This window comes from Zonotrichia leucophrys, chromosome Z (assembly GCF_028769735.1).
Source record: "Zonotrichia leucophrys gambelii isolate GWCS_2022_RI chromosome Z, RI_Zleu_2.0, whole genome shotgun sequence".
Lineage (NCBI taxonomy): Eukaryota > Metazoa > Chordata > Aves > Passeriformes > Passerellidae > Zonotrichia > Zonotrichia leucophrys.
Genome location: NC_088200.1, coordinates 64,822,152 through 64,846,459, shown reverse-complemented (window position 1 = coordinate 64,846,459; position 24,308 = coordinate 64,822,152).

The following is a 24,308-nucleotide window of genomic DNA, read 5'->3' as shown; positions in this document are numbered from 1 at the left end:
TAATGAGTTGCTTTCTAACCCAGTAACCTGGCAAACACTGTGTAACTTTTGTGAAACCCAGACAGTCTGGATCAGACCTGAACATTAGGCAAAACTTCTTATTTTTGTCTTTCACACATGTATATAAGCACCTCATTCATAAAGGGTTATTGTTTAGCTGAGCAGGGAGAACCCTAGTGTTTCTAAAATATGAGCAAGCTAATATCTTAGGGAAATATGTTCAAAGCTAGACATAGAATTGCTCACTCTGTGAGTCAACTAGCATGGGAGAAAAAGCGGACACTGTTATTTGCTGTCAAGCAAATGCAATTATTTTTCCTGTCATTCCTTGAGCACACACATATACTCACTGTTCAGAAACAAACTTGCTGTTTGGGGGTCGTATGCTAGAAAAAGAGGTAGGTGATTTTTGTTTAAACAAAGAAACAAACAATAAATCCTCAGGTTTTGGTCCAGTGGGCTGAAGCCAAAAGTCACTACAAATACATTGCTATGCATATTTCAGATTGACATGAGGACCCATCTATGGGGGAAAAAAATTTAAAAGTCCCTTCAAAGTAACCTGTTTTTTGAAACAATAAAATCCAAACTACTGTGATTGGCAGCACCAGATCTGGAAATTTTTATTCTCATGGGTCATACAAAGACTCTCTAACACATTATCTGTGGACTTCTGGTTGTCTGGAACAAGTGGACAGATTACTCTGAACTGACTCCAGACCTGGCAGGTATCTTTTCCAGCATGTGTACGCTGCATCCAAGATATTTTGGTCCATTATTAATATGAGAGTGGGACTTGGGAAACAAGGGGACACTCAATTTCTTATCAACAAACAACATCAACACCTTAACAGGTGTAACAAAGATAAAAAGTTTGCAGAATCCAATATCTGGGGTAGAAGTTGTTTCTTGCTGCAGTTTGAAAGCCCTTCTTTTCAGGGCTGACTGGAATGGGTTGATTTGAGAAGTGTTTGGAAGCAGCTGGAGTCTCCATGATTCAAAACAGTTCAACATATTTCTGTTTCTAATTTATTCTGGAAAAAAATGAAGTAAAGAATGGGTAGGAGTTCAGGATGTATTCTCTAACAGCCAAAACTACTCTAAAAACCAGCAAACACTTAAACAGATGGGATGTTCTTCTCTTGAATTTAATAGGCATCAGACAGACAGCCAAAACTAAACTTCTTGTAAGAGTAAAATTTTATGATCCAAGAAATAGAGATAACAAACTAATAAAAATTTCTAGCTTCATATGATATACAAATTACTATGTTGTGCGGGGTTACAAGAGAAGAGCTTTTCATGTGGATCACTTTATGGCATGTTGGCAAAACTCTGATGCTCTAGCCTTCCACTTGTACCTGGTTTTCACTTTACTGAAACACAGAGCGGTCAGGATGCACACAATGCCCCCTTCACACACAAGGGCATTTTCTAGTCCTTTTCCCTACACCTTTTCATGAGATAAGGTCTCATTCTGCTCCCAACTTATGGACCAAGCCATGTAATCAGCGTGTCTCAAAATGATTTTATGAAAGATGAATTGGCATTAAGCATCAAACAGGACAAAAAAAAATCTTTTGTATAGTTGGAAGATTTATACATCACTAAAGTAAAATAAAATATTCAAACCAATAAGGTAAATATAAATTGTAATATTTGGCTGCTTCTTAAATGAGATATATTTTGAAAACACCACTGCTTTCAAAACAGAAGTTCTTGTCTTAAAGAGAAGTCAAGTAATTTAAAAACATTCATGTTTATGTGGTATATAGATTACAATAAAGGCAATCATAATGCAACATATTCAAAGGTAATGGTTTGATTAATTTTTAGCCTCAGAAAACTCCCTTTAAAAATAAATGAAATGGCTTTGACCTTCAGAAACATGAGGAATTGGCCATGGAAACCTTATTTAGGGCTTCTCAAAACTGCAGTTGCACTCTGTGGGCCTTAGATCAATCAATAGCTTAAGTTTCTTATTTCATCTTAGCATATTTGATTTCTCCATTTAACCAGTCCCCCTTTTAGAGACAGCTTATTAGAAAGACAGCTTAATTGATAATTTCAATCTTATTTGCACATAAATTCTGTGTCAGATTGTTTTCTTTCAATCAGAGAAGTGGTAGGTATATTAGAGAGATTCTATCTGAATGTTAACTTAGGTTAATTCTACCCTGGATCAGACCTCATTCTCTCTATCAGGTGAGTAATATTCATTTGTCTCACCTCCAGTCTGCATAGAGACACATAAATTTCCTGTGCAGTTGCAAATACATTGAGTCTTTATCATTTTTGACAGGCTGCTTTCTCCACAGAGAGCATGTCTCAAACCACAGAAAACATCTGTCTACTGAGGAATACTCTGCAACAAGATATGTGGGTGCCTTATAATTTCTGGTCCATGTCGACACAGAGCATTTTCTTCTCTAAAGCCTTATTTGTAACATGATGTCTATTCTCTCAGACTACAGAAATTAATCTATGAGCAACAACAGTTTTTCTTTTCACAAGTAATTCCTTCCCTTGCATTCCTCAAATAACACACAGGAAATGTTCAGCTGCACTACTTTTTTCCTATAAATCGTTCCTTCAGGTATCAGCAAGCATCAGAAAGTTAACATGAGTTTTGAGCATCCCTGACAAGATATGTATCAGAAGGTCAAACCATTTTTGGCACCCTCACTACCATTGTCAGTATTATCCCTACTGGGCACGTTAAACACAGGATCAAATAGCAGTTTGTCTTCTGCAATCTGCCACAGAACTCAGCTCTTTCCCAAAGACTCTAAAGATGCGCAAAGTTTCACTACTCACCAGTGAACAAGCATGATTTTTCCAATGTCCCATGAAATACAAGTCAATTGAAACTGCTCTCAAAGATGTGTAACACTAGAAATTCCCAAATACTCTGCCTCGTAGTGATGGTGTTCTTAGAAATTTCAGTGTTTAGCAAGACAGGGCCTGAAGACAGATATGAATGAATTGTTCCTTTCTGCATTCCTGGCCCGTAGATTCTTTTTAGCAGTACAGGGAAGCAGAAATGCAGAGCACAGCCTCAGGTTCTTCGAGAAATATAGAGATTAGGAACCAGAAACTTACCCAAGTTTTACTAAACAATATGTGGTTTTGCACTTAGATAAAGACATATTTGTGTAAACTTCTCCTGATCTTCCATTCTGTGATAGGCACAGAGAAATATTCTCCACACAGCTGTAAGTGCAAATAGACATTTTATTTAAACCATGATTGACTTTTATATGACATATCCTGTGGAAAAGCAAATAGAAAGTTTAATTAAAACTGAGCTCAGTCATGTTGAACCTGCAACCTTTGAAATAAGTGGTGAGGCTGTTATCCACTTGGATACCTGGTCTCCATGACAGTGTGTGTTTGTGTGTGTGTGGATTTATATATATACATATATATATGCATGTATGTATGTGTGTATATAGTTTACTCGCTGCACACATGTTCCCTGAGAATAATAGGAACCTGGAGAGGGTACAACATTAAAAATGATTTTCAAAATCAAATATAAGCAGTACTCAGTTCAAACAATACTTATTCCCCAATTCAAACAAAGATTTAAGTGCATAGAAAATTTAATGAAGGTTTGATTTGCAGTAATAGTCTGTTATTTTGCTTGAACCAAAGATATTTGAGTACTTTTAACAGCCAAACATTAGCACTATTCAGTACATGAGCTACCGATTTCAGTGGGATCAAGGTTTGGCCCCCCATGGCCTATTTTGGAATTCTAATGAATTTATTGTTTGACTGCTTTGAAAAGTCTCTTGGCAGTGAGTTGTTGCAAATATAATGGTTTGATAATGAAGGGCCATTTTTTTCCCTCTCTGCTGTACTGACTGTACTTTCAGTTATTGTGGATTAGAAATTGTTCAGCAAAAGAACTATATTAACATTATGGAGGGAAGTTAATTAAAAGTCAGTTGTAAATGCTGACAACATTGAGTCCTCGCTTCATAACTCCATACGTAAACAAAATATAACAAAAAGTATAGGTAATCTACTGGTTTTTTATTGGAAATTTATCTCTGAAAATGAATTATATAGTTATTTCATTCTTAATCCATAAATACATGCAGATAAATGGCACCAATAAAGTGACTTCAGGATATGGGAGTGATCGTGTATGTCTGTGCAAGCCCATCAAGGGACTAATATTTAAGGGTTTGGTATTAAAGCTCATATTTGAATTTGAATTATTTCTGGGTTGTCAGACAATATTTAAGACCTAGATGAAAATATACACCCATGTATATCCTAGCTTGTTTATGTGAGTTCTGTAGATTAATATGTTTTTTCTCTGTGAGTGGGGTTTTTTGCACAGTTTTGGGATTTTTTTTAATTCCTGTGTAGATAATGTGTTGTTTCATTCTTCTAAGGTTTCTTTTGAAGAGATAAGTATTTCTGCTCCTAACAAACTGTGTCTTTATATGTTTCTATTCTCAGTCGTTTCTCCACATCCCTCTAGTGTGTACATTGTCAGCATTGGAATTTGGGAATCTGAATTAGTTCCCTCAAATATTCTGCCCTCTGTGTGTGAGATTCCTGGCACAAGTAACTGAAGTCATGCAGGGGTTCAAAGTGAACTAACAGTATTAAAAAATTGCCATGAGCTTCCTTAATATCCAGCTTTTAATGGCTTTCTGTGATATCCTTCTCAATCACACACACACACACACACACACTCACACACACACACATAAAACCCCATTCCTTATGAAATGAAGTCTGTCTGGGAAGTATTCAAGTGCTGTGGATGGCTGCAGCAATGTTGGTTTTGACTACAAAACTATTTTTTATATGCAAAAAACAGGAGATATTCTCTCAAATGTCTTCTTGCCTGTACTATATTCAGGAAACTCCCTACTCAGGCGAGATCAATCAAGCATGATGAGAAAGATATATGGTAAAGTTTAGTGTGGGCTGATGAGTCCAGGTTTCAAGCAGCCTGTCTGAAATTTGGCTTTCAGAGGGTCCTCTACAGCAGTAATGTGAGAAAGATAGAAGAGTTCATTTTGTTCAGCTGGAGGCCACTGAGTGAAACACACTTCATGTCTCACTCTGATAACTCCTTGGAGGAGAGACTGAGAGGATGCTACCACTGCTGTGAAAATTTTTTACATCATGCTTCTGGAGAACATCTGTGCTAAGTAATCCTAATGTTTGCTGGCAGACTGAGCCAACTTAATGAAATGCTTTGTGTGTATGATGGTCCTCTCCAATCATATGTAGAAAAAGGAAAGGGAATTCAGTGAAATTGCCAAAAAAAAAGGCCAAAATAGCTGTTGTGCTTTACAGTGTATCAGGGATAGCTGCAAATGTTTCTCATTTACATAAACCATGAAGAAATTCTGGCATGATGGACAGGGAAGGGAACATAAGGGTATTACTGTGGTGTCAGGGCTTCAGTAGCCTATGCCTTAGCTACAGCTCCATTGTGAGGCCTGGGCCATTCTCACTATCCTTTGCTAAGGCAGGGGGTTTATGCACCTCACTCTTCTCCCCTTTATGATTTGAAACCTAGGTAACTTGTTGGGACACTGGCAATTCAGGCAGGTTGACAATGTCACCAACTGCAGCTGGAACAGGTCTTATTTTAGCTTATGTTTTGGCAATAGTAGCATTCCTGCTGACAGCACTAGGACAGCCAACAGAATGCACACCCTCTCTGCAACTCAGCAGCAGTGGGTGACAGAGCCCAGACATAGATTCTTTGCATATTTTAACTATATAGACAAGTAAATATGTTCTTGACACACAATATTGTCACCATTATTGTTCAAATAGAGGACTTAAATCACAGAAGAAGAGCTATTTTTTAATAATTCCTGAATGGCAACACTCAGAGAATGAGGACATGAAGTTATATATTTAAACTTCCTGTCTATAAGTACACTGCAAATAAAAGCACTGGGTTGCTTTTGGAAGCAAATATTCCCCAGTCCTTGGACAGCAAAAGCAGGTTTGTGCACAGTTAGACCACGTACAGTTACTTTATCCATTTTTTCCTAGTAGTCTTCTTGTGTACCTCTGTCTCACTGAAATGTTCTTCATGAAATTGTGGGAACAGCTTTCCAGAAAAGAAAAACTTATCAAGGGAGAAAAAATGATATGACTTTTGACTCCTGAAAGAGTGTGCAAAACCTCAGTGTATGAGCCACCTATAAACATATAACTTTTAAGGGAGAAAAGGAAAGGGAGAAGGGGAAAAGGAAGAGGAATAAGAGGAAGAGGAAAGGCACAAGATCTCTCAAGCAACAGTTAGAATTACCTTAGTGTGACTAGCATGACTTGCTCTAAGATGCTGTAAGAGCTTTTCAAGCAATGTTTCTCCAATGAATCAGCAATGCACTGCAGAATCCTGGTAGCATTGGGTGGAAATCAGAGAGAAAACACCTTTCTAAATACACTATTTAATGATACTCACAAAGACTCCATAAACGTTTGTCTTATGTTTCCTGAAAATTTTTAATACACAGAAAATATCTAAGAAAAACATTTGGGGAAGAATGAAAATAAAGGAGAAGCAGAATGCAGAAGCCTCCTGATTAGCTGTAATCCCAAGATAAATTACACATGTTTATGCAGGAGGTCAGTCACTACTGTAGCAGAGAAGAGATAAATATCTGGTTAGTCAAGCATAACAATTGTACTCTGAACGCTTGGCAATATATGGAATACACCATTTGATGAAACTGTTTACTTAAATTCACTCAGTAGGAATAGCCAACATTTAAGTGAGGCAATATCTCACAGGGCATAATCTATGGAAATGTATGTCACATCCCATGAATACTAAGCAAATTCATTATGAACAGCTGTATTTCCCAAGAATCTGTAGTGATGGAAACTTTAAATTAAATTGTATCTCTTGACTTTATATTGTAATCATGTTCATCAGCCCATTCCTTTTTTTCCTTCTTTAAGTCATCACATCCATGAGCTCATCAACATACAAAAGCATATTTGAGTAGCTCAGCCCAAGAACAAAATGGGGAGAGACAAAAGAGTCATTCCTCACATCATGGAGCATCAAATTTTTTACTGTAAAAAGCACAGTGAAAAAAACCCCTGGTATTAAGAAATACAGAACTAAATACCCATGCTAGAGCTGTAGAAAGGACTTGATCTCCTAATCTCTACGCTATGAAGGTATTGTAATACTTAAGAGAGACATAGGATACCTCTTGTCCTCTGACACTTGGATCAGCCGGCAGGATTTCTAACAGGAAATTGTTATGAGGCTTAAACCAGTTTCCTCCTAATGAGACAAGCTCCCAAATCATATGGCAACAGAAAAAAAACCCCACTATTTGCCTCTCAAACTTTCCCAGGAGCACCTCAGTGCTATCATCAATGGAGGTGCTTGCACCTCCACTGGTCAGTGAAATATTTCCCTCATCTGACAACAAAGTGCTTTTCTCCTTGGGTGAATTACCTGCCAGAACACTTATCCAAGTGGCACATGACTTCTTTCATTTCTTCAACATAACCACCAAGTCATCAGAGAAACAACAAATGATTGCTTTAACTACTGTCCCAGCATTACACAAGACCTTGCCCACCCTCATCTATCAGTGACAGTGTCTTTGTGACATCCTCTTCCAGTGGATTTCATTACCTGCCTGCCTTGCTTTCACAGTGCTCACAACCTATAAAGAGTCAGCACAAGGCAAAGGGTGCTGATTCTGTACAGCTAACAGTACTGAGTTTACACCCTCCTATTTCCAGCAGACTGATAGCACACGTCAATATCAACGTTCTTCCTTCTATCTAAATAGGGAACATGCATATGAACACCTCGAGTGTCTTACATCTTTTTTTGAACATTACAGCCATCTGGAATGTATGCTTTCAAGCAAAAAGTTTTTCAACATCCAGAAGAATTGTTGAAAAGAACTTTTACTGAAAGTAAATGGCAGCCTTTATCACTTTAATTGTATTTAATTGTATGAGTAAATCTCTATATGGATTTCAATATTTACCCCAGTGAATGCCTTCTTATCTTCATTTCTCTGTCAGAAATTAGTTTGTTTGCTGTATAGAAAGTGGGATTTTATTGTCTCAATCCAGTGCATAAGTACATTTTAAAGCAGAGCAGACATGATACTTAACTTTGTTTTAAATAAATGCACTCATGTTTCTCACAAATATTTCAGTATGTATGTGAGATACACAAAATTATTAACATGGTTGAGTTAAATTCCTTTGGAAGTGAAAAGGAGTCTTTAAATTTTTTTATTTTGGTTTTCATTTAGCTCTCTTACAGATATGGTATCTCCCTTTTTTTTCATGTAACTTCCTATTCAGTACAGATATGCAAAAGGACATCATTTGTCATATCAAATCAGCCCCAAGGTCCATCTAACAGTGTGTATCTCCTGTTGGTGATGATAAATGTTAGATGCACCAGAGAAAGTTTAGGACAAAGTCAAATGAACTGTCCCTTGATCTCTCTCTTAATAGAGACTGACTAAAATCTTGAGGATTGCGATCTCTTTCAAAGTTTTGTCACCACTTTGAAGTCCCTCTACGGTTCAGAAAATTCACAGTCTCTTCTCAGTAAAGTAATACAAAATCCTGAAAAATGTCCATGTATTTCATACTGCGAGGCGATGTCAATTGCCCAAACACAAGGTTCTAAGGTGGTTGGTGCAGCCAACACCTGCTCGCTCCCGAGTTCACCTTGCTCCTTTCAAATGCTTATACTTATGCGGTTTTGATCTGGTTTTCTTTGCTGCATCTCCTCAGAAGAACTAATACGATAAAAGGTGTTCAGTGCTTTGTGTGACCTTTCTCTTTCACTGTGGAAGGACAGCAGTAAACACATATTTACAGGAAGCAGGTAATACAGCAGCAGAGCTGGGAATATGTTACTGCAAGTAGAAGTGGCTTCATGAAATTACTTCTCACTTTCCATTGTCCTGTGAAATGCTGTTTCAACACAGATTCCTTCTAACCAGCATTTCACTGCTGTGGATACATTCTGTTTTACATGCTTTCTCAGTTTGGGCAGATGTAGGTTTTTGGCAACACTATATTCATCTGTTGAAGTCCCTACATGTGGCAGCATAGCACTGTCTGAGCTGCCTGTGCCTAACTCTATGCATAAGCCTGGATTTCTGTTGCTGGCAGAGGAAAACCCCCTTTTGATCATATAAAGAAGGCAAAGCAAATCTTAATAGACTTAGCCGGTATTCATTTTCCATTGGCATTCATTAAAGGTCTAATCAAATACCTATATAAATCAAAAGCAATTTTTCTTCTTTGGTTAACAATGAGCATCTGGGTAAGTGCCCAACACAACTGTTCATGTTTTCTCAAAATTGTTAATTACTCTATGACGGAGAATTGAAAGTATTTAGAAACATTTTCTATAGTGCTACATCACTGATATCCACAGGACTGCCATGGTATACTTGACATGACTTGAACAGAACGGGTTCAGCAGACTTCTGATTACTCACACCATTTCAGACAGCAAATATTCATATTCATTAAAAGAAAAAAAACTAAAAGGCACGTCAACCTGATGTGAGTTACTTTAGCATTCACCATCTGCAGACATTCCAACAGGTGTATTGGAGGATTACTGCAGATTCAAAGAAGCTGAATCTTCTAAATAGATTTATGTCTACAATTCAGTCACAACAAGAAAAGTATTTGGAAAGTTTTGATTGACAGAAAATGGAAAACATTACTATGTTTGATTAGCGGCAATTAAAAATCCAGCAAGCACATGAGAGAGAAATGGGGGAAAAATAAGATTAGTTGAAGAACTTCTCAAAGTTGAAAAACTTCTCAAAGTTCACTGTTTTCATTATATGATTAACAAACACATGAATCGTCTGAGTACTTTGAAGGGGTTCAGAAGAGCTAGACAGAAAGGCAAGTATCCTCAGTTAAGATGTCCCATAATGAGAGAAAAAGTCCCGTGAATCTTACTTTTACCCTTCCTTCTGAAATACTAAAGAACTTCTTATAATAATAGTAAAGAATTTTCAAAGAAACCCAACAAACATCAGGTATTTATGGAGCCACAACTATCTCCCAAAAGTTCTTGCTGATTTGTCAGTATTTCTATATGCAAAATAATTGCCCATTCTTGTAGATCCTATGACTGTTACCTTCCTTCTCTTCTTAGACTGTCATGTCATATTGAAATTCAACCAGAAATTGACCTTAAGTTTGCCAGCTTGCTAGCCTCTGAGATTTTCTTCTCATTTAATAACCTCAATTTCAGAAGGTAAGGAAAGAACATACCTACTTCAAAATTCAGGCATTTACCAGGAACTTCTTTGTTAGGTAGGAGAAAATATCTCTGACACATGTAGAAATTTTGACAATTTTTGAACTGAAAACAAGGTGACATTTGATTATATAAAAAGTAAAATAAAAGAACATTGTTACAACCCAGTGTCACTTTCTATAGTGCTTCCCTGAAATGAGTAAGAATGACTGGATGCAAAATCTATTTACATAAAATGACAGTTATCTCACCAGTACATCAACTAAGTTAGCACCCCAGCAGATTAGCCAGGGAGAATGCATTGATGTTTGAAATTAACTCAGAGTTTCTTGTCCAGTTCACCTAAAAAACAGAAAGAAAAGTAGTATGACACAGTGTTTGCTGCCAGAATCACCCTGAAGCTTCTTGTATCCTTACACAAATGCATGTTTGTATTGTACTTAGCAAAATGGAGATGAAACTTCAGATAAGATAAATGGAGCACAAGTATTGCTACTGAAACAGTGAAATGGTCATCATTTGTTCGTTTTGTACCACAAACATGTTTCTGCTGAGTGAAACTCCTTGAGCAAAATTGCAAATACATATAATGTTGTCTTGACCTTTTTGGCACATAGTACTTTTTAACAGTTTTTATTGTCAGTGTGCTGAAAAGTCCTACACATAAACTCATGTACACAAAAGTACAAGAGGGTCTTAAACATCTCTAATATTGAAAATATTGGCTATTACTCATAGTTCACGATGTGGTCCTCTTAGTTAATGGTTTCCTAGTCAAAAATGTCCTGTTGGTTTACACAGGAAGCCACAAAACTAACACTCACTGAAGTGGTTTTCCTTTAAGCAAACACAAGTATCAGAACAGCAGACAACAGGCAAGAATTGGATTCAGTAATACGAATTCTAAAGAATTTTCAATCATTCAAACACTTCAACAAAACCCTTGAACAAACATTTGAACAAAGTCCATACCTTACCTGACAGGAGGCTGCAAACATTTCGTGGAAACAATAGAATTACAAGCACAATTTAATGTAGGGAAGTTGGTTCGACTTGGAGGGGGAACTGGACCTCCGGAGGCCCTTCCCAATCCTAGCTGGCCTGTGACATGGCATGTCTGCTCCTTTGAGCAATGAGTGCCCCCTGAGAAACCTGTGCAAAGAGAACTACTGCCAGAGAGGAGAATGTGTTTTGGCATACTGCTGGTGAGGGGCAGGGAAAATGGCACTAGACTGTCCAGGCAAAAACACATAAGAGGGGAGCAAAGTGACATCTGGGCATGGAGACCTATTTTGTATTTCTTCCAGGACATACAAGCATAATTTCTACCAACACTACTGAGAAGGTACTAGTGCTTCTTCTTCTCTGTGCTAATACAGGTATTCTCTACACAGGTTTAAGTTTTTCCAGAGAGCAGTAGCTCCAGAAAAATGTTTGAGGAGATATTTGCTCTCACAGTTCTTAATATTTGCTCAAAACACTCTGATCATTTTCTCTGATTTCCATCGCACCTGAAGGGGAAGGGAGTGCCTTGTTAAAAGGAGAAACAAAAGTCAGTGGAACTTCAAAAACTTACAAAGTTTTATTAGTAAGTAACACATTTATCATAGAAATTGGTATAATTTAGACCCTGGCCTCCTATACAAGCACATGACAATGGGTTTTGGATAAAGGGATAGGGCAAAATGGGAGGGAAATGAATTAAAGATGAGGAAGAGAAAGAAAGAAAGAAATATCAATCTAGTCCAGAGTCCTGAGCTATACACATGCCTGGGCTTCATGTGGGTACTTTGTTATAAACAAGTTTTCCCCATTCTGGAGACAAGTTTCTTGCTCTGCATGCAAATCAGTGACCATAAGCAGTCCATCCTTCTAGATTTCCATGGAAATAGTTCAGAGGGCTTTGGGAGTCTTTAGTGGTCTTGATTCCCACTAAGTGTGTCAGACTGTGTCAACAGCTCATTCTCACTTTTTGACTTCATTCCTGCACTTGCACTATACTGTGTTCTGCTTTTGTCCAGGATCCAGAATAAGGACATTTGTCCCAGAAAAATGCTGCTCTACCTCCATACAGCCCCTTCTCCAGCCACATCCTGCTCCTTCTCACAAAGTATTATTACCAATGATCCTTGTGCAGCTCCACAGCTGTCTGGCTGCTGGAGTTTGAGACAGACACATTACTCCCCTTTTACTTCTAAACAGGCAGGACTGTTACCCATGCACAAAAATAAGTTTTTCAAAAAACTGAAAATTTTGACTTAACTGCCTCTTTTGGGGATGGGTCTGGGTAGTGGAGGTCAACATTTGGTTGAATTGTATCTTTCTGCGCTGGGAATATGTGCATCTACCTAAATGCTGAATGACTGCAGTCATGATTACTGTTCATTCTCTGAGGACAGCAAGTTGTTGAACATCTCATGTTTCAGGAAACTGAAGCAAGAAGTTTATTAGATAGTTCTGCATGGGAGAGATGCTGTATGAACTCTTTTTTGTTCAAAGATGTGATTTAAATTAATGCATAAGCTGTTCATACCCTGCTAAAATAGGTGGCATTAAGCTACGTTAAAAAACACAACTTAAATATTTCTTCTTTTTCAGCTGCCATGTCTGTGAGACATTGAGAGAATTAGTGTTGCTCTAGGAAAAAAAAGAATTGAGTGAAACAAAAGAGTATTGGAGAGACCAGAAGTACTGTGGAAGACCAAAGACGCTGCAGCAGGTAGAGCTTGACTTTGTGAGGTAATGAGCTTTTGGAAGTCTTGTATTCCTCAGCTTTCCCTGTTTTCGTGATGAAGTGTAAAATTTTCTTTCCCTTTCATGAGTAAAGCAGCATATTAGAACTCATAACACTTTATATATTTTTCAGATTATTTCACTCAACAAAATGAGATTCCTTTCATCCAGGGAAAAAAAAAAAAAAAAAAGCATAGCCTCCTACATATGGCAATGCTGAAAGATTTTAAATTCTAACTCTGTAGGGACAATTTGAAGTCTATTTTCCTTCTTCCAACTGTTGAGTGAGTTGAGGTTTCTTTTTCATTATTACTCTGTCTGTATGTTTATTACACACTCCCCCTCTTTTTCTGAAAATGCTTATTGCCTTCAGCGGCTTGTTACTATTTGGTTTTCTATATCACTTTAGTATCTCTTTAGGCTGGCTCCCCCTTCTCTCTTTTTTTTCTTTGAGATAGATTTGATTCTCTTCTATGCCCTTTTCTTTTTTAAAATCCTCTCTTTTCCCCTCTGTTTTCTTTCCTTATATATTCTTCCCCCACCATATGTTTACTTTATTAGCATAGAAGAAAGTAATAAGGCTCTTTTATGGCTGCTGTGTCTTATAGATTTGGGGTGGGAGGGTCCATGGTGCATTCAGGAGATGCTACTCTCATATAAGCTAGTCCCCCAAGTACAAGATTCTTTCTCTGTACCCTGAAATAACCACAGAAAGTCTCTTCAGACAGTCTTTGCACAGAGGACAAATGCCAGAGACACAGACCATGTTGTCCATATATCTCTAACGACTCCCCCATTTGAGTCAAGGGTATTTGGAGTAATGAGTGATAGAAGTTTATTCATAAACGTCTATTCATAACAAAAAAAAAAAAAAAAAGTCTGTGCCATCTGAAAGTACAAAGAGATATCACAGAAAGCAGCAAGAGCTCAAATGCCAAAAGCCCTGGCTTCAAACAGACCCTTCCTGCTGCTTCTCTAAAGGATGTTCCGGAGCAGACTCAAGGGAAAGGTTTTGTGACTGTTGCTCCAGCCAGCAGGAGCTTTGCTGTTAACAACTGTAGCTTTAACAAAATAAGTACTTCTGCTACTGATTTTCTTTTTCCTATCAGCAAATAACACGTATGACAACAATTTGGACCCAGTGCTCTATTTGTCCCATCATCTTTATACATTTCATTCTATCTTTCTTGCAGACCACTGCTAAAATGAAAATACGATAGAAGTCAGTGCTTCCAGAGATCAAACTTTCCATTGCGCTTTGAATAAGAAATTGTATTTGAGTACAGTGGTTTGCATAAGAATCAGTCTCTTTCTTTTTATCAAGTCAGTTATTTTCAGCTCAGAGTAGCAATCTTTGATTTCTTGGTTGTAACTATGGCAATAAGATTAGATGGTATTCAGTAAAATTCATTTTGCAAATTAGCATGGGAGGGTACCCATGACTGTGATAGGAGAAATGTTAAAATATTGTGGAATGAGATTGAAATTAAATCAGAACTCAGAATACTCCTCAAAATAATGATTCTCAAACTCATCCAGCACCATCTGGTAGTTTGTGAATGATTTACAGTTAGCCACAATAAACATGATGGGATCAATGGGCCTGATGGGGGTTATATTTCTTACTCACAGCCATTTTTAAAAAGCATTTTAAGCCCATTTTGGGTGGATGCTGAATTCTTTGATCTGGGACTTTGGTAACAGTAGCAGTCAAATCAATTTCAAACACTTTCATTACAGCACAAATCTACAAAGCTCGTTATGGTCTGAGAAGAAATAAAATACAAGAAATATAGAAGTTGTTCTCTAGGCTTCAGGCCATGTTATAATGAGAGTAAGAATGAGCAGTGGTAGATACTATTTTGAGTTTTGCCTCTGTGTTTCCGCTGCATGGTACAGTCCTGTCAATTCACCAGAACAGCAAACCTTAATTTGCACATACTAAAGATAGCTTCCTGAAGTTTTAAATCATTTTCAATGAATCTTGGGTTTAATCATATTTCTTTTCTAATGAGTCTCCTGTCAATACCCAGCCTTTGCTGTTTTTAATTATATATGCCATCAAAGTCAGGTTTAGATATATTTTTTCCAGAAGTTTAACAAACACCTTTTTTATTTTTATTGGCCTTTTTCCCAAGGAAACTGTTTCCTTAATAAGAAAAGCATTGAGAAAGAGATGTATTTTAAGGAAATATTTTACTAGCTTGTTATTTCATTGGTTTGCCATGATATGATCCTTCATTTTTTATCTGATACTGATTTGATATTGATATGTTTCTTTCAATGTATATTAAGAAAATACCAAATTTCAAAAAGCAAGTGGCATTTTATTTTGCTGCTGCTTCTATTCCTTCTTTTGAATACAGTTGTTTACAGCTTTTCTTGAATGTAAGCTGACACATTATAAGGCTGGCAGCAATCAACCCTGCAGCCCTGCACAGCAAGAGAGTAACATTGCATGAAATTTCATCTCCCAACACAAGTTAAGCTCAAACAATGTTCTTCCATACTGCATAAGGCCTGTACTGCATAGGCCTCCATGAAGTGAGTTGTCTTTACAGAAAGAAAACACATGTTTAAATTTCATAACAAGAATGGGTAAAATCGATTTTTGCCTTTATGAATAATATGCAGCAGCTTAGGATTCACAGTCTGTACTGGTCATACTACCAAATTGTATGGCCAGCTTCCAGGATCATGAGTAGCAAAACCTGACCCTTCCAGAGGAAGAAAAATAGATTAACTAGACCTATGCACTATTGCTTCTGTCGGAAAAGGTCATCCTCAAATATCTTCTCAGTGCTCAGTCCTGAAGTAGCAAAGGTCTTAAAAAGACCAGTCAGAGGCTTTCAGGATAAAGCCATTACTTCTTATTTGACCATTCTGGGCATATCCAAAGTAAATGAGTGTTTGACTATGTTTGTTACTTTTTTTTTTCCTAATACTTTCCTCTGAAGTTATTTAATTGCAAGTCCTTATTTAAAGAAACAGGAACAGGGACACTACTTCAGTAAACATCATCCATTATCAAAATTCCTTTCTTTTTCTTCTCAAGTGAAAACAAAAGCTATTTTGGTGGAAATTTACTTGCTCTCACTATTGGTTATCTGAATAATTGTTTACTACTCCAAATGAAAATAAATAGATGTTTGCATACAAATAATTATAACCCATTTTGTTGTAAGCAATATGTATTCCAATTGGTGGTATATAAAGCACCACTTGCTCAGTGGCTCATAAATTATTGTGTCTTTTAAAAATGGTACTTTTTCCAGTATAAAACAGCTTCTAACAACAGAGGCAAGAACTTTCAGTCACAATGTTAAACCATCCATGCTTTTACATCCAGCAGTATGCTTAGATTGCTGTGCATTTCTGAAATTAATCACACCATGGCACAAGTTATCTTATACAGGGTATGCATTAAAACCAATGAGTGAAATGCAATAGGACAAGAGAATGACAGTGCACATACCAGATTACTAAAATCCACGTAATGTGTAGTTCTCAGTGCAGAGTTTAAATGAAGCAAAACAGTAGGAAAACTGAAATCAAATAGTGTAATTGAGGAGGCAACATGATATCCATGCTAATTTCAAGAGCAAAAGGTGAAAGGATCAGTCAGTAGGTCTGTTCTCTTCCCATGTAGGAAGGATATCAGCTGAGGACACAGCTTGCCAGGCAGCGAGCTAGGTGAGAAGGAGTGGAACCAGAACCTTTAACACATGTCAAAGCATTGTTAGATAGTCCTCCTAGGTTTAACTTGTGCCATTTAGAAGGAGCACTCATAGGATAGGTGAGAACAAGTTAAGGACAGCTTTCTAAGAATAACCATAATGAATATCTACTGCTACATCCATATGTAATGGAGAGGTTTTCCTTGGGTTTTAGCCCTAAAGCCCTAAACTTAATTTCATATTCAGGTGCTAGAAGTGCAGCATAAAGGCATTTTATGAGTAGTACAGCTCTCTGAGTAAGTATTCTTACAGTGGATGCCCAATAAATCTATATTCTTTACTTTTCCAAGCACTAAAATGAATGCAGGCCCTCCAGTTCTCTCTCTTTGTCTGTTCCAAGACAAAGAAGACACCCTGAGTTGTTTCTTTATCTGAGTTGACCTAGGATGAGCTGGGTAGCACACATGCCATGAGCACACTTGGAAACTGCTGACAGTCCAGTCAGAGCAGGTGAGACAACAAAAGTTTGCTGAAAAACCCATCCTGCCTGTCGTGGGGAAAGTTCCAAAACATGTGTATAAATAAAGGAAAAAGAAGACCATCTTAAAAGAAAAGCTAGTTTTCAGGCACTAAACCAACCTGCAAACCTGCTTATAACATCTATTTCCTGTCTTAGCCAATCAAGGCAATTCAGCCTTGAAATACTATGGGACAATCAAGTGTATCAACAGCCTTTGTAATTGCTGACTGTGTTTCTGCTTTTAATTTGTGAATGCACTAACTGTGTTTCATAATGCCTGCCTCTGACAGCAGGAAATGCCTAAGTGTAACCAGAACCTGTGGATAAGGTTTGCTCTCCTCTTGTCCTTCACATACTGAGGACAATGCAGAAAATGAGTCATTACTTAGCTGACAATGTAGGAGATCACAAGTAGCTGATATTTATCTCTGATTAGGAAAGCATCACTATAATTCTTTTTACCTGAGCAACTTAAAACCTTTTCTTTAATGTGAGAGAAAGGAAGGTCTGCTGTTGTACTGAGTGGAGGATATTTTTAGAGTTACTGAATACTGTAGGATCAGAATTTCCACCTGTCTTTGGAACATGCAGCATCTTTCCTGTGCTTGTGGACTAGATTCCTTTGTCTCTCTAGACACTGTTCATCCTGCTCTTTATGCAGTTCTCACACAATGACATAAATACATGGGGGCACACTGGTATACAGGGCACAAATATTGCCCCATTCTCTGTGCAGGTAGCTAACCTGCCAACTTTCAGCTCCTTCAGGTGGATATTTCCAGGGTTACAAGGCCCTATATGCTTATGCCTTTAGTGCAGTTATGAACACCACCTGCTGAAAAAGATTTATATAACATTACATTTTGAATTTGTGGGGAACTGAATGGAAAGTGCAAAGGCCAGTAAAAATGTCTAGATGGAAAGGAAAAAAAAGTAGTAATTCTGATAATTTTTTTGTGTGGGTGAGGTATTGAATTATTTTTAGCCCTTTTAATCAAAACACAAGGAAAATTATGCAGTATATTCATTTTTGCAGAGTCTATATAGTTGCTGTTCATCATCAGTACAGATTTGTTTGTCATAAATAGAACATTCAACTAAAAGAGACCAATAGCTGATACAAAGAAAATTGGTTTCCCTTATCACAAAAACACGGGTTAATCATATATGTAATTTTTTTCTGCAAAGTCATGTGCTAGTTCATGAGACCCATGAGGAAAAGAGAGCTTAGTGTAGCTTAATTATGCTCGACTTGTGCACTTAGGGATACCAAGTGTTTGATTCATGAAGAGTTCACCTGCACGGACAAATCCATACCTGCAGCAGGAGGCTCTGCTTAGAGTCTACTTGGCTTCTTATTGAAAAATGAGAACAACCCCTCCACTGAGGATGGAGAAAAATGTGTTCAAAGGGAGACCATCTTCAGAACAAGGACTTTGAGGAGTGAAAACCCCCACAAGCAAGCATTGTGGAGAATTCATTACCTATTCTTTACAGTGGAGAATATAGAGAAAAAACTGCACTTTCACCACAGTGCCCTTCATATCTTTACTAATGGCAATGCTGTGACTCATTCTCAGCTTCTCTCTGTCTCATGACTATTAAGTATAGGGTACAGTGGCTGGCACTGGGAATCTTTGCCCCATTTTCAACTTGGGAGCCACCCATGGGTCATCACGCTCAGAGAGCAACAAAAACTAGCACCCATCCTGAGGCCAATACCATAACTCAGCTGTCACAGATCATGTCTGTTATTACAGCAGATTCCGTACAAGTGCTCCAAATCCCCACACAGTAACAAGAACCTCTTTTCTGAATACATATTATGGTGCAATCAATTCCTTTAGGAGATGCAGCACTTTAATGTGAAAATTTCCTCATTCAATCTTTGCTTGTTCTTTCTGAACCAGTGAAGCTGCTCTTCACTGCAGAGTGTCCCTACTGTGCCCTTTCCTGATGTAAATCACATTACACCCAGCTACAGCTCTCCTGCCTGCTTGCTTGCCAAATTGACAGGAAGGCTCACACTTAATTTACAGGTATCTGCATTTGCTGACTTGTGCTATTAAGCATGTTGTCTGGCTGTTTTACTAATTGAAAGTGCAAGAAAATGAGAAAGAGGAAGAAAGAAGAATGAGCTACCAAGAACAAACTGAGAAAACTCTGTCTCTGACTTTCTGGAAACTTGTGGTAATTTACATGCTGTAACTCAAATGCCTGACTGCTTGATAGAAATTGGCTAATGGGTTCAGGGCTGCCAGTAAGTAGTGAGAGAATGCCAGGAGAGTAAAAAGGCAATGTGGTCACATAGGTCCTGTTTCCCTGGTGAAAGCAGCAGGGAACAAAATAGCATTAAAATAAAAACTACAACAGCAACTACAACAAAAAAGTTGTCATGGAGACTTTTCCTCAGAAAACTCTGGCCTTTTCAGCTCCTTCAGCATTGCAGTCCATCACTGGCCACAAGGCCCATGTGCCACCTAAATCCCACATAATTTAAGTTGAGGGTTAAGTGCAGCTCAAGAGGGATGGATTTTTATTGCTGGTGCTCTCTGCTCAGGCAAGCATTTCATTCTGGTTGAGCGACACTTGGTAACAGGTTGAACACACAGGAGATCACTCACTTGTCACTAGAAGTAAGAGCAAATTGCAGATACAGAAATCAGTTTTCATAGTGTTTGATGATGCTGGGATTCCTGCTGCTACTTTGTTCTATTTCTAATTGTCACAAACAGGGTAGGGCTGTATGAGCAATGTGCCTTACCAGGGTGTGCTAGGTGCACCTAGAAACAATCATTACACAGCCTCCCAGAAAAGGAGATCGTTTTCTCAGAACACAATCAGCTCAAACTACCTAGAAAATTTATTTTTTAAGCTGCATTATATTGGCACATATGGAATGCTGAAGGAGATCAATAATGTATTTTATTATAGGAGTTCTCCTAAGAAGCGTTGTGCTGTTTTTGTATATTACAGCTTAGACATTGTTCTAATATAATGAACATTGGTTTTGATGAATAAAGACTAAAATTTAGGCTTCTTAATCTCATCTAAAGCAAAGCTATATCTGAATCAAAAAGTTTCCATCTGAAACATCTTTTATTCTGATTTATTGAATCACTTCTCTTCAAAAATCTTAAAAATTCACTGATTTATTCATATATCATCTGAATTTTGCTGAAAAAAAGTCACCTTTCCTTTGTTTGGGACACACTGTGTGCATTTCACTTGGCAGATTTATGTGGAGAAAAGACTGAAATTCTTCACAATGTACCCTATTTTTCTAGTGGAAGTCTTGACTAGGGCTTGTGCCCCTCTGTTTCTTATAAAAATGACCTACTTGAAGGAGATACTCCAGACAAGAATTCCGTTTTCTTCCCCCTCTTTTTGAAACTCTTAGCTAAAGAACAGCCACAAACACAGCAAAAGAGAGAAAATTAGTTTGTTATAGAAGATGTAGACATACACAGGTAAATAACATATCAATTTAGACAATTAGTGAATACAAAATAGCAGACTGCATATGAAAATAAAAAATTATCAATAGAAATGGTCAAAGTAAATACTAACACAGATACACTAGCTGACTATGAACCAAAAAAAAAATAAAATTTCTAATTCTGTTTTCTTTTTTACCTGTAAATATTGCCTGATTTTTTCCTTTGTTTCACCCAATGAACCATATCAAGAGATTCAGAATGCTAGACAAGGCTTTGAACAGCCATATTTAATTTCACCCTGATATTAGCGGACAGTAAGACCTCCAAAAGTCCCTTCTCATCCATGCAAAGATTACCATACATTAAAAATAATTTTAATTTATTAAAAAATTATAAGCATGAGAAACATGCTCCCTCCCAAACACTGGCAGCAGATGGTAGAAGGTACCACAAGTGGACCAGCAGGAGAAATGACATTTCTGCAACGTTTCATTCTCCACAGTTGAAATTAAATGTCTACATGTCTTTTCACCACTTAGAGTTTTCAAGAACCTGGTTATGCTCTGTCTTGCTTTGTTTGGGATTTTCCAAAGCATATATAAAATTTTCCCATTAGCAAGAGCAGAGATCTTGAAATTTTTTGTCTTGTGCACAAACCTGGACAAACTTTATCAAGACAAAAATGGTTATTCAATGTAGAGGAGAAGCTAACTCCCTATGTAGTTATTCACAGAAGAGACTGTATTTCCTAACTATGTCTCTTGGGAAAATGAATGATGCATGAAATCACAAGAAATAGTCTCTGAGAAATGCCCTTTTCTACCCCCTCCATCTCTCTAAGGGATTTCTGGTCCAGTTCAGCAAAAATTCAAAATTTGAAGGTTTTATGAAAGGAACTGGGCTTTTAATTTCTTACAACTTGCAGCAGTATCATCATGTCTGTCAGACTGTTTCCTCTTTCCATATAAAATTACAGGCTAGTTTTAATCCAGATTTGATTTATTTTTTTAAATGCAAAATCCATCTTTTTTCCAAATGCTATGTAACAGAAAGCATCTTTCCAGGGACACTTCATGAAATAATAGTGCAGTGTTTGGCCACTATATTATTTTTTTAATTTTCACACAGGCTTTGCAGGTAGCATACTGTGGCATCATATGTAGTAAAAATAATGCCTGTATAACTGTTTGTTTCTATTTAATTTTAGAAGTTTTGAGCCAAATCCTCATGCATCTATTTCTTATCAGATCCAGCTGATTTAACTTACTGCATGTAGATGAAAAACAATTGATGAATTTCCTTTACCATTTGGTTAAAAAGAGCATCCAATAACAATCTTTAATGCCTACTCTTAGATTTGCTTCTTCTTCCATGACATGAAAAATTTCTTTGGAGGTGCCTTTGCCTTGTCTCAGACTTGTAGCAATTTATCATCAAGAACTATGGCTTCTTTAATCAGACAACCCTAATAGCCATTGGCTCTGTTACAAGCATTAGGTATACACCTTCCATCTTAAAGTTCTTGTCCTAACATTTGCTAATTAAGAAGAAAGAAAATACAATTTCTGAAATTAAAGGGAGACTGTATGGGAGCTTTTGAACACACATTGAAAAAAAAATCATTTATCCAGCAAAAGGAGAGTGTATTCCTGGCCTTGAATGCCTTGGAAGTTGCTTCCATAGTGTTTATCTGAAAAGACAGGAGGGAGCACCTTTACAAATCTAATATTTTCACTTGTGTTAAAACAGCTCTGGCCTCTGGCCAGATCAGGGACTTATGTTAAAACACCTCTGGCCCTCCCTCAGGTCAGGGACTCTTTGTACTAGTTTCTCTACAGATATGTGAAACTGCTTGGCAGAGATTACTCCAGGACTGGTAGCGAGAGGACAGCGTAGGAAGAAGGACACTTTATGAATATTGCTCATGTTTTGCAGACTGGAGCCCAAGCAGGACTGTGCTGACATTCTGGAGCATAATAAATGCACACTGGGAACAGAGCAAGATATCAGGTAAGTCTGGGGCTGGTTTGGTTCTCTGTCTCTTTGACCGGTGTCCAGTCCTCTGAAGGATAAGGCCAGAAATCAGAACATTCAGCCTGGAAACAAGGATGTTGGTTCTTCAGAAAATGCACACTGTGGGAATAATTATAACCCATTGTTTATGCTGCTCCTTGCTTTTCTGGTAGATAATGGCAAAGTAAAATTTTTAATACAGACTAGTGACGCCTTTCCTGGCAGAAGCCACCCTCAGGCCTGGCCACACCTACAGGCAGTGCCATGGTCCCATGTGTTCATAGATGTGCCTGATTATGCCAGACTTTGCCAGTCTCTCTGAACCAGAATGGCTGCTCTGGACTCTTGCTGTTCAGATAGGATCTTAGCTGAAAAGAGAGCTTGATTTAAAAAAAGAAAAAAGACAGAGAGAGCTGTTGAGGAGGTGAGGAAATAGTCTCACCCTTTGACTGATGGTGTGTGCCCATTCACATCAGCCTGATCTCTTTCATCTGTTCTCTGAAGAATTATCCACAATGGGAAGGGAGCACAAGTATACGGAAGTCCTGCTGCACAGGTTCAATGTGAAAAAGGCATTTCATGCCTTTAGTCTTTCTTCAGTTTGTTCATTTCTAGTTCAATGAAATAAATAATCATCTTTGAATGGAGAGAGATTTGGTGAAGGGGAAGTACAGCCTTATTATTGTTCTCACAAAGATAAGACTCAATGGACTAAAATAAAAATAAGTTTTGTGTCCTCTTTCGCTCTTCAATGTTCCTCTTTTTGTTGAGCAGCAATTTCCTTATGCAGCGAACTTTCTTTTATGCTACCCACTGCTTCTGTGTCCTTTCAAAAATTTTCCATGTTAATTTTCTCAAGATTTTTCAACTTATTAAAGAAAGTTAGGGTACCTGATTCTTACCCATCAGCGTCACCCATTACTACAAGAATTATAAGTCAACAAATTTTTCTCTAAACTGGTGTCTGGTGTACATAGCTTGTTATCTTGCATGTGTGTGTTTATCCAATTATAAGATATAAGAAAATAAAATCAGTTTCAGGCTCTGACAACACAAGACACTTTCATATTTACTCAGGTATTGCCATTACATGATATTATTATTATTTCTGAGGCATACGCAGATATGACCTTTATTATTCAAATTTCTGCTTAATGTATTTTAGCATTGTTGTGCTTTTGATTAATGTAAAATAGGGGATTTTTTTTCTAAAATTAGACTACTTAATAACAATAATGAATGTGAGCTTTAATCTGCAAGCAGCCCTGTCCTTTTACTCCATAATGTACTAAATTGGGATCTTTTCATGCATTGTAATTTGGGAAGTTGTTCCTGAGCAATTGCACACAGAGCTAAGCTAATCTTTCTTCCTCAGGATGGGAGATTCCTTCCTGATGCAAAAGTAGGAACTATGATTTCCTTTTCCAGGATACTTGACTTGGACTGATAGCAGCTAACCTATTCCTTGAAACGTTCCCTGAAGCTGCTGCTGCCAAGGCCGGGGCTGTGTGACCTGCCCTGCTCAGGCAGAGCATCCTGTGCGTAAAACCATTGTGTCCCAGGGTGTGTGTGCAGTGGCAATCTCCGTGGGTGCCCGTAAGGGTGTGCACAGAGAGCAAACCTCTTCTGTCAAGGCTGCTGCAGAC